The 15605-nt window shown below is 39.7% G+C and overlaps 1 protein-coding gene across 1 annotated transcript in view; it reads right to left on the reverse strand.

The window, feature by feature from the left end:
- The window catches only part of abcg1.L (ATP binding cassette subfamily G member 1 L homeolog), a 53464-nt gene that overhangs the window by 28551 nt on the left and 9308 nt on the right, over positions 1-15605 (reverse strand). The gene's annotated exons all lie outside the window — the stretch shown is intronic.

A 15605-nucleotide genomic window follows, 5' to 3' on the forward strand; every position in this document is an offset into this window, starting at 1 on the left:
ACGAGTTTAGTTATCTCCTTGGGTGCCTTAGCCAGACCATATAGATTTAACAATTCTCTTCCAAGCAAGGGTGGTGATTGGCTCCTACTTCACTTGGCTCCACAGGTCTTTATGGGAGATAATGTTTTGAAGATCTTTTGCAAGCACCACTTGAGGATGTTAGTGATCTCAGACGTGACCTTCCAAAGTTTGTGAGGCAACAATGACATTTTTTTAGCGTTTCGCACAGGGTAGAGCTGCATAAAGACTGTGTTTCTCTTCCATATTTGTGCTTTGACATTCATGTTGTCTCCTCTATCCTTTGTGACCATGCTGCCCAGTATGTGAAATCTTCAAACGCTTTGAACTCCTCGATGTCCCTAATGTTTTACCTAGATTCAACTAAGGTCTTGGATGTTAGTGTTCACAGTCAGTTTTACTTAGAGTCAACTAAGGTCTCGGATGTTAGTAGGGATGCACCGAATCCACTATTTTGGATTTGGGCCGAACCCCCTGAATCCTTCGCGAAAGATTCGGCCAAATACCGAACCAAATCTGAATCCTAACTTGCATATGCAAATTAGGGGTGGGCAGGGGAAAACATTTTTTACTTCCTGGTTTTGTGACAAAAAGTCACGCGATTTCTCTCCCGCCCCTAATTTGCATATGCAAATTAGGAATCGGATTTGGTTCGGCTGGGCAGAAGGATTCGGCCGAATCCTGCTGAAAAAGGCAGAATCCTGGCCGAATCCAGAACCGAATCCTGGATTCGGTGCATCCCTAGATGTTAGTGTTGACAGTAATTTCTCTTGTTTTGCCAGTGTTCTCCTTCAGTCCAACTGCCCCGGCTACTTCTTCAATATCTCGTAGTTTATAATTCATGTACCTGAGTCATATGGCAGTAAAGGTCTTCTAGTCACTCGGTCAGCCCCCACTGGATACCTCTTCTCCTACATGGGAAATTCTCAGACTGTTGGGCTTCAGTTCTTTTGGTGACCCAAAGAAGATGAATAGGGGACCATGACTCATGTCATTATAAAAGGGTGATATTCCTCTGAGCCCAGTGTGAAGAAAATTTTAACCACTTGCTTTGTATAATAATAGGATGAGGTTGCAGCTAAATTACTGCCCATGCACACATTTTCAGAGCAACAACTTTTAAGTCCATATCATATAAATAAGGTCAGGCAGGTAACATGGGTAAGTCTTATACAGGGAACCTACACCCAAAACTATTTTTTGCATAGTGATAGGAAATGTAATCCTTAGCAACTTTCAAATATATGTTATTGCTATTAATAGCAGCATTTGTTTATCCATTTCTGTTCTCTGGTTCTGATTCAGTGCCGTAACTACCAGGGGTGCAGGGGGTGCGATGGCACCTGGGTCTGCACCCTCTTGGGGCCCACCAGAGCCACAATAATGGATATCGTGCGTGGTTGGGCAGGGTGAGATTTTACATCGTACGCGATTCATAGGGGGGAGGGTCCGACAGGGGGCCCAGGTGCTCATCCTATACCAGGGCCTGCCGGTGAGTAGTTACGCCACTGAATCTGATTCTTGAACCAATGTAAAAGAAAGTTGTTTCCTTCAGGTCTGTTAATAATCTGGCTTCTGCTACATTGTTTCAGTAGTCATAGCGAGCAGTGCACAGAAAATAAACAGCCAGACAGATCAGCTGGAAAACAATTTGGCCAGACAAGTAGCAAGTTTGCCATGATTCTATATGGTGAATGAAAACCAATGAATTGGCAACTGGTCGCATCTATAACAATCACAAACCATACAAATGGTGGAAATGTGCAATGTATAACTCAGACAGGGGGATGTGAATGTTCTTCTCTTTCTGAATCATGAAAGTGATATTTTAAATTTTTTCCTACTTTGATCCTTAATAAACCTATGAAAGGTAAGTGAACATTGTAATATTGTTATGTTAACAGAAGAGATTCAACTGGTTGAGCTGATGAGGAGCATTATGGAAGCTCTCATTCATGAAAAAATTAAGCTAAAAACATCCAGCTCTTATCGAACTACATCTCCCAGAATCCCTAGCAGTGCAACAGTTAAAGGGACCCCACATGCTAAAAATGCTTTGTGCTTTATTTAATCAGAGTTTGAGCTGATAAGGAGCATTATGGAAAAAATTAAGCTAAAAACATCCAGTTCTTATTGGACTACATCTCCCAGAATCCCTAGGAGTGCAACAGTTGAAGGGACCCCACATGCTAAAAATGCTTTGTGCTTTATTTAATCATGGGTCAGAGTAAAGCGAAAATTCCACCCCCTTCTCAAAATTAACATTTCAAAAGCCATGCATTTGCTTAGAATTTGCAATACACAGCCAAACCAGCTGAATATTGGCCAATAATTCTCAACATGGATGAGGAGGGGGATGATGGGAGTTTTTTTCAGCAGCTGTGTGTTATTACAATCACAGATATACATATCTGTTTTACCTGCCATCATCTAACTCTGTAACTGTCATTTTCCTGCATAGGGTACAATAGAGCATTAACTGCAGAGGGTAAAAGCTCCAGGCACTACACAGGCAGACAGTTGGCTTGTCCTGACAATATGTCCTGCTACCCATAGGCAAATGTGCGGTTGTAAACAATGTGCATTTTATTCACTTGGGGGAAACACTAGACACCAACTGTCAGCTGGTGGAAAAACCAAAGCCAGTACAATCCTTCCACTCTGTGTTCTCTTTCCTCCTAGCAACAAGGCATCCGGCAGCCAATCAGAGCTCTCTGCCGTAGGATGTTGCATCTCCATTGGAGGTTACTGCAGTGCATTGGCCGTGAGTAACCAGCTCCCATTCTGCTCACACAGCAGCTCCATTCTACTGCAGTGCACCTGCTCCATGGGCTTTGGGGACTCTCTGCTGGGGGATTAGCAAGGAATATAGGACAAATCCTGTGCTTGATTATAAAGAACTAGATAAATACGTCCACTTCCACATGATTACAAGCACAAGGCAGGGAATGAGAATGCCACACAGAGGGAGAATTGCATGCAGCAAACAATGGGTTAAATGCTCAAATCTGCCTTTTAAATGGAATTGGAAAGATATATATATATATATATATATATATATATATATATATATACCTGTATATATATATGCAATTTTGAACGCAAGGCTTGCAACCAGACAATAGTTTGAATAAAAGACTAGAAGACGGGAATGAAGAATAGGATACAGCTTAGATACATTGTTTTCATGATGAAATGCAATAACAGCCTGCAAAGGATCATGGGAAGCGTAGTTTACAAATAATAGCTAAATCACTCTCTTAAATACCTTTCTGCAGGGGGTCCATGAAAGACCTGCAATACACACCTAAGGGGTTATTTATTAAAGTACTAAAGCCAAAAACTTGAAAAGTTTTTTTTACTATAAAATTTGAATATTTATTTGCAAAAAAACTTATTTTAACTTGAGGATGAAAATCTGAAAATCCAGCATCTCAGACCTACTAAGGTTGTATATAAGTCAATGGGAGAGGTCAATAACCTATTTGGAAGTTTCTGTGGGCTGCGCTGGAATTAGCCTGAAAATCCGACTATTTCGGACAAAAATCTGAAAAAGTCACCCTGTGATTTTTTTTTTGGCAGATGTCCCATGATTTGGGGCCTTATTTATCAAAATCCTAATTTTCAGATTATTTAATCGGAGAAACACGAGTATCATAATATTTTTTCAGAATTTTTCGGATTTTTGCGTGAAAAGTCTAAAATGGTCAAATTTTCAGGCTAATTCCAGCGCAGACCACAGATACTTCCAAATAGGATAGGGACCTCTCCCATTGACTTATATAAAACCTTGGTAGGTCTGAGATGCCAAATTTTCGGATTCTGACTTTTCCCATCCTCGGGGGACAATAAATTTAGAAAAATCAAGGTTTTTTTTCCATTAAAAATTTGGATTTTTTATAGTTAAAAACATTAATTTTTCGAGTTTTTGACATTCGGACTTTAATAAATAACCCCCTTGGTGTGTACCGTGGGTGTCCTGCACCTAGGGGGGGTGGGAATTTGGGGGGGCATGAGTGCCTATTGGTGATGGGCGAATATGTCCTGTTTCGCAACGAATTACGTGAATTTCCTGCAAAATTCGCCAAACTGGTGAAAAGTTAGCGAAACGATGATTTTGATGCCGGCGACAATTCGCCGGCATCAAAATGGGCACCGGCATCAAAGTTGACGCGCTTATTAAGGGTAATTGGCGTCCGTTACTCATCGCCAGAGATACCAATTATCACCAGCGTCAATTCTGTCGCCAGCATAATAAAAACGTTCAATTCCAGAATTTATTCGCTGGCGGCGAAACACGGGAATTTGCCGCAAATTCGTGCCAGGCGAATAAATTCGGCCATCAGAATTTATTTGCCGGCGGCAAAACGCGGGAATTCCACTGAAATTCGTGCCAGGCGAATAAATTCTGCCATCACTAGTGCCTATAGTTGCAGTGCGAATAGAGTCTCTGTCCGTCTGTCTGTTCAGAGAAGGCAGTGCACTGTCTGTGCTATAATTACTCTCAGTGTTTCTGCTAGACAGCAATAAGATTCCCAGGTGAGCAATAAATCCCATGAGATTCATCTAATTGTCAGAACGGAGGGTAAGAACACAATGTGGAAATTAAAAATAGATTTTTCAGTATTAATACATTTTTAATTAACACAAATATTATATGGAGATGTAAGAGGGGAACTTATATGGAGATGCTACGAAGGAAATTGTAATTAACAAATCCAGCAGAGTACGGTGTCTATGGATAATGGAGCTTAAGGGTTTATCAGCTGATAATACAGTATAATGGACCTGACCTCGGCCATAGTGTCTCATAGGTGAAATAAGGTGATCCATTAAAGGAACATTAGGGGATTGTTTATTAAAGGTCCCAAAAAACATCATATTTTTGAGGATAGTTTTCAGTAAAATCTCGAACTTTTGGGTAAAAAACTCACATTTTTCAGGCTTTTTTTAAAAAAAAACAAAAAAAACTTGAATTCGAAAATACTCCAACTAAAACCTGTCGAGGTCATATAGAAGCCAATGGCAGAGGTCCCTTGAACCATTTAAAGATGTTTGTAGCCTTCATGATGTTCAGGTTTTTTTCAGTGGGTTTTGATCGAACAATTTTTTTTTTGCCGAAAACTCATTCAAGTATTCCAGTTTTTAACCCCGATTACACTGATTCTAGTTTTTTTACATTCGAGTTTTTTCATAAATAAGTAAACGTTTGAGTTGTCGGTTTATTCGAAGAAAAAAAAACCTCACAAACTCGATCTTTGATAAATAACCCCCTTAATCTACACCCCATGCTGCTTTAAAGTACTGAGTGTTAAAGATGGTCACATGTTTTCAGATTGAAAGATTTTAAGGTGCTGCTCAAGGTTTGATTCTTAGAATGAGCAGAACAGGAAGTGATGCGTACAAGGGAAATGTGTCATACTGACCAATCAGATCATTAAGATGGGCAGGGGTGATATTTATATTATTAGAGCTTTCCAACCTCTGTTGTCCCTCACCACCTGCTCCATAACTGTAGGATGTTGGGAGTCATAATTTTAAACCTTGTAGCCACAGGGTAAGGGTAAGTGCAGATATAAAATATTATAATCTTTAAATTAAAAGGATTGTTCACCTTTGAATTAACTTTTAGTATGATGTAGAGAGTGATATTCTGAGACAATTTGCAATTGGTTTTTATTTTTTATTATTTGTGCTTTTTGAGTTTAGATTGAGCTTTTTATTCAGCAGCTCTCCAGTTTGCAATTTCAGCAATCTGGTTGCTAGGGTCCAAGTTACCCTAGCAACCATGAATTTATTTGAATACGAGTATAGAAATATGAGTTATAAATAGCAATAACTATAAATGTGTAGCCTTACAGAGCATTTGTTTTTGTTTTGTTTTTTCCCCTCTAATGCAAATTAGAGAGGCTTCAGATGGGTTTTTTTGCCTTCCTCTGGATCAACTGGCAGGTAGTTAAAAAAATGTTACTATGTTACTATGTAGATGGGGTCACTGACCCCCATTTGAATGCTGGAAAGAGCCAGAATAAGAAGGAAAATAATTCAAAGACTGTTAAAAAAATATATAATGGAGACCAATTGAAAAGTTGCTTAGAATTGGCAACTATATAACATACTAAAATATAACTTAAAGTTGAACCAACCCTTTAAAGGAAAACTATACCCCCCAAACAATGTAGGTCTCTATTAAAAGATACTGAGTAAAACAGCTCATGTGTAAAACCCTGCTTCATGTAAATGAACCATTATCATAATAATATACTTTTTTAGTAGTATGTGCCATTGGGTAATCAAAAATAGAAAATTGCCATTTTAAAAAATAAGGGCCGCCCCCTGAGATCGTAAGATTCACTGTGCACACATACAAACCACATGTAAGGTCACATGAGCCAATTAACAGACAGAGTTCTGCCTTTTGCTTCCTCACTTCTTCCTGTTACAGTTAGAGTTGTAGTATTTCTGGTCAGGTGATCTCTGAGGCAGCACAGATAGAGTCACGAAATGGTGGTTCAAGGCAAGAGATGTAAAAGGGCAATATTTATGTAAATATATATTCCAGTTTGGTAAGATTCTTTAATATGTCATTCAATTTGATATAAACTATCTGTTGCTTAAGTATTCATTTTGGGGGTATAGTTTTCCTTTAAGCCCCAGCCATAGGATCATTACCGATCTCCCCATTCAAATGTTAAACTCCAGCTGCAAGAAGAATGGCAGCAAAAAGCATAAAGCTTCTGTTTACAAAGGTGAGTCCATATCTCCAGCCGGTGACATCTCATCTGTCGTCTGCTGTTATATCACAAGCTCGGGTTCTAAAGGGAGAAATGGACCATAAAGCGATTCTGAAGAGCAGAGAGGCTTCTGTCATTATATTGTGGAATATAGATATTTCATGGCATGGATAACTGATTGCTTATTTGCAGTTAGAGTATGAATTTAGCATGTTCTGTTATAGACTTCTCACGAAACCTCAAAAGCAATCACCTCTAGTTCAGACAAATACAGGTTTATTTACAGAGCATAGAATGTCCTCTAATAGTGTAACACCATCTCTCCCTACTATACCTGCTATCCCACAGTCACACTCCCTTCCCAGAGACTATTATCCACTGTTACTATAGGCACCATCTCTCCCTACTATACCTGCTATCCCACAGTCACACTCCCTTCCTAGAGACTATTATCCACTGTTACTATAGACACCATCTCTCCCTACTATACCTGCTATCCCACAGTCACACTCCCTTCCCAGAGACTATTATCCACTGTTACTATAGACACCATCTCTCCCTACTATACCTGCTATCACACAGTCACACTCCCTTCCCAGAGACTATTATCCACTGTTACTATAGGCACCATCTCTCCCTACTATACCTGCTATCCCACAGTCACACTCCCTTCCCAGAGACTATTATCCCACTGTTACTATAGACACCATCTCTCCCTACTATACCTGCTATCCCACAGTCACACTCCCTTGTGACTGTACTGTATAACCCCCAAAAGATAGCTCCTCCCACTTCTAAACATAACAATAGCCGTGAATGAGAGTATACTACCATCATGGTGCAACACAGGCCAATGTAACCTAAGGGTAGGGGCACACTGGAAGATTCGGGGAGATTTAGTCGCCTGTCGACTAATCACCTCGTCTTTGCGGCCATCAATCTCCCTGAATGCCTTCCCTCTGTCTTGTGTCGGCTATAATGAAAAGTCGCCTGCGGCATGGCACATGCTGCCCTTTGTATTCCGAAGTCGCCCGAAGTTTCCACGTGAGGCAGAGGGAAGGCGTTCGGTGAGATTGATCGCCGCAAAGACGAGCTGATTAATCGCCAGGCGACTAAATCTCCCCAAATCGCCCAGTGTGCCCCTACCCTAATAGGTTGAAATTATCCCAGAAAATGTAGAAGAGGCATTTCTCTAGGCCATTGCAGGTGGATCTAATGAAGATTGGTTTTGTTTGACGTTGTAAAACGAATTTGTTCAGCAAAACACAAACACACATCAACCGTGTCACCTTACAAAAATGAACTGTAAAGCGCAGCAGAAGGGTCTATTCATGTGTTACTGTAAAACTGAGCCAACAGGTCTTATCATTTAACACAACATATCATTAAGATGAGTCAGTTACCGTTGCAGAAGTGTCATTAAAAGACAAGTCTAAACTAAGTGCTACATGTTTCTCTTGTAGTTTGGGTGCAAGTGCCAGGTGCAGGGTGGTGCATTGGTGGGACATGTAACCTTATACCAGAGTTTATTTGTTGGGATAGAAGGTGAAGTGCTAGATAAATACTGTTTGAAACTATACAACACTGCGTCATTGAGCTTGCGCACCTACCTGATGTTTTAGCTAACATACTTTCTGTGCAACGTGTGTGGGAGCTGCCATACCGACTCGATCTGATGCATTTCCTATTCAAACAAACAACCTCACGGCCCCTAGAAATGCTGTGTTATTATAGATGATATTTCACTGTGCAGAATCACTCAGTTTAGAAGCATGTTTAGCCTGAAAATATGGTGCCATAGTGATCCCCATAGAGTTGCTTGTAAATCATACAGTGAATTTCAACCCATCACTACATATTCAAAGCTATTATGGACTGACACAAGAATCCTTCAGATAATTTACCTTCATGTCTGTTTTGGGCAATTTGGCTTGAAGCCTACGCTGTATATCACCTAGAGATGCACCAAATCCACTATTTTGGATTCAGCCGTACCCCTGAATCCTTCCTGAAAGATTCGGCCTTATAACGAACCGAATCTGAATCCAAAATTGCATATGCAAATTAGGGGGTGGGTAGGGGAAACATTTTTTACTTCCTTGTTTTGTGTCAAAAATTCATTCAAATTCCCTCCCCAACCCTAATTTGCATATGCAAATTATGTTTCAGATTTGGTTTGGCCAGGCAGAAGGATTCAGCCGAATCCTGAATCCTGCTGAAAAAAGCCAAATCCTGGCCGATTCCCGAACCAAATCCTGGTTTCGGTACATCCCTAATACCATCATCACCCTAAGGAGCAAATTTACTAAAGGACGAAGTGACTAACGCTGGTGAAAATTCGCCAGAGTGACATCATTTCGGTACTTCACCGGTTTACTAACGGTCGCTGGCATAACTTCACTAGCGAAGGAGATATACTCTAGCGATACTTCGCTCCCTAACGCCAAACGAATTTGCGCTCTGGCGAATGGACGTAACTACGCAAATTCACTAAGATGCAGATTTTACTGAACGTTACCTTTTGCGCCAGACTTGCCTTCGCCACCTCAGACCAGGCGAAGTGCAATCGAGTAGATAGGACTTCCTCAAAACTTAGTTGAAAATTTTTCTAAGTCCCAAAAAACGCTGGCGACTTTTCCTTTTTTCATGGTGATAGGCTGCAAAAGAGCGTAAAATTGTTTTGGGTAACCGGCTTCCCCCCTACATTTCCTAACATATGGCACATAAACTATACACTGGGCTCATTCATATGTAGGACAATATAACATTTATTTTCTTTATTAAGGTTCCCTGGACTTGTGTAGTGTAAGGTATTTGCTGCAACATATACATCCATGCAAATTAGCCGACGCTATCACAACTTCGCTTCGCTTGCCGCAGTAACGCCAGGGCGTTCGTTGCCCTGGACGTAACTTCGGATTTTAGCGAATAAGCGTTGTCCTGGCAAAGTGTTGCACTTTGAGCGAAGCCATCGCTGGCGAATTTTCGGAGGTTAGTGAATTTGTCCCTATAAGTCAACTCATTTAGTCTGCAGAGAGGCTTCATACACAATCAATGGCGGCTCTGATACTTCCGCATATAAGAGCTTTTCCATCCCACAATCTCAGTACTCGCTCAACATTTTAGAACATAGTAGAAAATATCAGCACGACTTTGTGAGTTTATATTCCCCCCTCCACCACATAAATCCACCTTGAAATGAAGCAAAGGCTGGGCTCGGAGTCAATCAGGGAACATAACGCGGGTTACGGCTCTTTGAATTAAACCCTCTCATTATATCAAACTCGAAAAGATTAGAGGTCGGCCAGATAAAAAGCTTAAGTCCTTTATGTTATATTCACAAAGCTTCTACTTAGCAGAGGCCCATAGATTCTTGCCCATTCTCCCGACTCCAACTCATCACCGCTCACAATGTGGGGAAATAATGGGACAGTTATGCAGTGTAGCCTTTAACTTCTCAGCTGAAATCTCTATTGAAGCTTCTTCTTATGAAGGCTGAATGTTCAACTATAGGAAGCTCAGTCTTCCCATCACTTCCGAGCGAATAAAACTCCCAGGTATATAAGATATAAATCTTTGATGTTTACTTCACCCCATACAGAGGCAACTCTCCTGAACTGCACCAACTACACTGCTCTATGCACAGAAAATCTACAGAGGAGTTGGGCCATACATTAGAGTGCAAGTGCTGCGGTTTGGGTGGGGTATGATACATGTATGATATATATGTGTATCACTTTCCTTTAAAGGAATAAATTACCTCTACTTAAATGTTAGTATGTTATAGACTGGCTAATTCTAAGCAACTTTTCAATTGGCCTTTATTTTTTATTTATTTTTTTATCGTTTTTAAATGATTTCTTCTGACTCTTTCCAGCCATCTAAACGACAAATGCTATTCTTTTAGAATATCGCTATCAACACCATGCTAAATGTTCACCTTCAAGTTAAATTTTAGTATGTTGAAAAATGGCCGATTCTAAGCAACGTTTCATTTGGTCTTCATTATTGATTTTTTTATAGTTTTTTAATTACTTGCCTTTTTTTCTTGACTTTTTTCAGCTTTCAAAAGGGGGTCACTGGCCCCATCTAAAAACAATTCTCTGTAAGGCTACAAATGTATTGTTATTGCTACTTTTTATTCAGTCCCTCTCCAATTCATATTCCAGTCTCTTATTCAAATCAATGTGTGGTTGCTAGGGTAATATGGACCATAGCAACCAAATGGCTGAAAGTACAAACTGGAGAGCTGCTGAATAAAAAACCAAATAACTCAAAAAACAAAAATAATAAACAATGAAAACCAATTGCAAATTGTCTCAGAATATCGCTCTCAACATAATGGTAAATGTTCATTTAAAGGGGAACAACCCCTTTAAGAATTATTTTTCCCTCTCTAAATTTAAAACTGACTTTGACTGCTTCTGTTAGTAAAGGGTTGGGATAGCTTTTAGTATGTTATAGTGTGGCCAATTCTAAGCAACGTATCAATTGGTTTTTATTACTTGTTTTTTTTTTTTATAGTTTTTGAATTATTTTCCAGCTCTCAAGTTGGGGTCACTGACCCCATTTAAAAACTGAATGATCTATAAGGCTAAACATTTATCGTTTTTGCTACTTTTATGATTTGTCTTTCTATTCAGGCCTCTCCTATTCATATTCCAGTCTCTTATTGAAATCAGTGCATGGTTGTTAGGGTAACACAACAAAAATATTGTAACCAAGCTTCAGGTAGGACATGCCATACTGCTGCCCAACAACACTGAACTATAAGAATGCACTTTTTGAATACACACATGATGATTTATTTCATTGCCGGACACGTGTCTGAGGCAAACTGACATGTACACTAGCTGTTATTACTCATGAATCATTTCCCCATTACGAGCCTGCAGGTAGCAATCAATAGGACGAAGCCTGTTCTTAGCTACATTAGCCATTAAGCCTCGGTTCAGCCACCAGCTGGTTTAATGCAGTCCAATGGCAGACTGTAATTTACATTTCAATAGATACATTCTACCCTGTTACCGGGGAAAGTCATGAACATTACTGTGCAACACTAAGAGCACTGGCTGGAACCAGCACATGGCTGTCCCACTACCTCTTGGAAGGCTGAGCTGTCAATCATTGGCTTCAGCGTTAAAAGAACAGTTCAGTGTAAAAATAAAAACTACAGTTAGTTAGGCAAAAATGTAATGTATAAAGGCTGGAGTGACTGGATGTGTAACATAATAGCCAGAACACTACTTCCTGCTTTTCAGCTCTCTAACTCTGAGTTAGTCAGTGACTATAAGGGGGGCCACATGGGACATAACTGTTGAATGAGTTTGTAATTGATCCTCAGCATTCAGCTCAGATTCAAAAGCAACATGTGCTTCCCCCTCAAGTCACTGATTGGTTAGTGCCTGGTAACCAATCAATGGAAAGCAAGAGAGCTGAAAAGCAGGAAGTAGTGTTCTGGCTATTATGTTACACATCCAGTCACTCCAGCCTTTATACATTACATTGCCTAACTAACTTTAAATAGATGTATTATTCTGTACATATTATCTATTTACCTAGTATTCATTTTTACACTGAACAATTCCTTTAAAGGGTTGGTTCACCTTTAAGTGAACTTTTTAATATGTTAAAGAATGACTAATTCCAAACAACGTTTCAATAGGCCTTCATTTTTTTCTTTTTTATTAGTTTTTGGATTATTTGCCTATTTATTTATTCTTCTGACTCTTTCCAGCCTTCAAATGGGGGTCATTGACCCCATCTAAAAAACAAATGCTCCGTAAGGCTACAAATGTATTGTTATTGCTATTTTTATTAGGGATGCACTGAATGCAGGATTCGGTTTGGGATTCAGCCAGGATTCGGCCTTTTTCAGCACCATTCGGATTCGTCCGAATCCTGCTGCAAGGCCGAACCAAATCCTAATTTGCATATGCAAATTAGGGATGGAGAGGAAAATCTAGTGACTTCTTGTCACAAAGCAAGGAAATAAAAAATCTTTTCCCCTTCTAACCCCTAATTTGCATATGCAAATTATAATTTGGATTTGGTTGTATATTAGCAAAGGATTTGGGGGTTGAACCCAATCCAAAATAGTGGATTCAGTGCATCCCTACTTTTTATTACTTGTCTTTCTATTCAGGCCTCTCCTATTCATATTCCAGTCTCTTAGTCAAACGAATGCATGGTTGCTAGGGGAATTTGGACCTTAGCAACTAGACAGCTGAAACTGCGGACTAGAAAGCTGCTGAATAAAAAGCTCAAAAAAAAAAAATGAAAACCAATTGCAAATTGTCTCAGAATATCGCTCTCTACGTCATGCAACCCCTTTGAGTATACTGTACTTAAGACTTACAAGAATAGGAAACAAGTTGCCAAATTATGTCAAACCCATTCCAGCAGGGCTGTGTTTCCCCATCAGATTTATACTGACGTCCCAGTAGCACAGTAGCAAGTGTCATGTCAGATATCAGCAAGCGCCTATGATAATTAACGCCAGTAATTCATAATCAAGGATTCCTCCTGGTGTGCCGAGCAGCATTTGTATAGTCAATTCTTTCTTGGAAGAAAAGGTTCTAATGCAAAACAGGGTAAATAACCCTGGAGGAATATGGAGCACACAATTAGCAGGGGGCATACAAATGTTCTGGGGCGACAGTTACAATTTGCTTTTCCTTTGTTACCACTGACTGTGGCTTCTGTGCCTTTATGTTGTAACCAGTAGTCATATTCCAATGTTAAGGGTGTTTTTACCCATAATGCAGTGTTTTTGTCCCCCTAGAACTCTAGTATAATACTGGGTGCCCACAAACAGTGTCCGACTGGGATGCCAGGGGCCCCACCAGAAAACCTTAGTCCATATGCCCATTCTCCTCTTCCTCACCTCACTTAACCTCTATCTTTTTCTTTCTTTCTATTCTATTATTTATTATTCTATCTATTTAGCCTCTCTGTTGCCATACAGAAGTAGGTATTGACCATGAATATTTAGAAGCAGGAGGGCCCACTGACACTTGGACCCACGGGGAGTTTTCCTGGTATCCCGGTGGGCCAGTCCGACACTACCCACAAAGTAGCACCTCGTGCAATTTACTGCTTATTGGATCTATGTGTGAATGCCATGATTCCAAGTAGATGGAATTAAAGGGGCTGTTCACTTTTTAGTTTACTTTTAGGGGCAGATTTATCAAAGGTCGAGGTGAATTTTCAAATTCCAAAAATTCGTTATTTCGAGCTATTATTTGTGTACTTCAACTAGGGTCAGTGACCTTTTGGAATGAACCACCTTTTTATCTAACTGGAGTACCACCTTTTCATCCTTTGAGCTACTACTCAACCAGGGAATAGTACAAATTCGATTTGAATTTGAAAAAAATTCTAAAATTCGAATATCGAAATTTATCATGTACTGTCTCTTTAAAAGCTCGACTTCGACCATTCGCCATCTTAAACTTGTCGCTGTTTTAGCCTATGGGGATCTTGTGTCAATTGGTGGACTTTGAAAAAATTTAAGTTTTTTTTGGGGAAAAACTTCGATTCAAATTCGATCGAATACGCTATTGCTTCAATTCATACAATATGAATTAGGCAGAATACAGAACCTATACGGACCTATTCGGCCAAAAAAAAAAACATTTGACTTAATTTCGGTTGGTCTTTTTAAATCTGAATGTGAATGGGTCTTTTTAAATTTGAGTGATGCCCAACCAGTGGCTCATGAGTATCATGATGATCACCAAATTCTTGGATGTTGCTCCCAGTGACCTCAAAGCAGGTGCTTTTTTTTCAATTCCAGGTTTGGAGGAAAGTTTTAGTTGTATAAAAACCAGATGCACTGCCAAACAGAACCTCAATGTAGGTTGACAATCCACATAAAGGCTACCAAATGGCCAATCACAGCACTTATTTAGCAGCCCAAGAACATTTTTCATGCTAGTGTTGCTCCCCAACTTCTTTTAATTCTGAATGTTGCTCACGGGTTCTAAAGATTGGGGATCCATGATGTAGATAGTGATATTCTGAGTCAAATTTCAATTGGTTTTAATTTTTATTATTTGAAGTTTTTGAGTTATTTAGCTTTTTATTCAGCTGCTCTCCAGGTTGCAATTTCAGCAGTCTGGTTGCTAGGGTCTAAAATATCCTAGCAACCATGCTTTGATTTGAATAAGAGGCTGGAATATGAATAGCAGGGGACTGAATAGAAAGATGAGTAATAAAAAGTAGCAATAAAAATAACTTGGTAGCCCCATTTGAATGCTGGAAAGAAGAAGAAGGCAAATGAATCAAAAAATGAAGACCCCTTTAATAAAGGCATTCATGTTTGATCTACTTGTAGCTATGGGAACCATAGAATTTTGGTCCAGGCTATAAGTAATTCTATGGTTTCCTGGCACTGGATAGTTGCGTTGGAGCAGTGGGGGATACCTCTCTCCCGACCCGATTTCCATGTCCTCAATACTGGCCCTCCAATAGACTACAAAGAACTGGAATACTGGGCCTCATTTATCAACACCAGGAAAATGTGCACCTGGGCATTAACCCATGGCAACCATTTATATTTTTGCTTTCATTCTTCTACCTGCAGCTGGCTGCACAAAGCAAATAACTGACTGGCTGCTAGGGGTTACTACCCAGGTGCAAAGCTGCCCTAGGTAAGGGATCCATTATCCGGAAACCCCTTATCCAGAAAGCTCAGAATCACGGAAAGAACATCTCCGTAGACTCCATTTTATCCAAATAATATGATTTTACTAAATTAATTTCCTTTTTCTGTGTAATAATAAAACAGTAGATTTTACTTGATCCCAAATAAGATATAATTAATCCTTATTGGAGGCAAAACCAGCCTAT

The sequence above is a fragment of the Xenopus laevis genome, chromosome 2L (genome assembly GCF_017654675.1).
Source record: "Xenopus laevis strain J_2021 chromosome 2L, Xenopus_laevis_v10.1, whole genome shotgun sequence".
NCBI classification, from domain to species: domain Eukaryota; kingdom Metazoa; phylum Chordata; class Amphibia; order Anura; family Pipidae; genus Xenopus; species Xenopus laevis.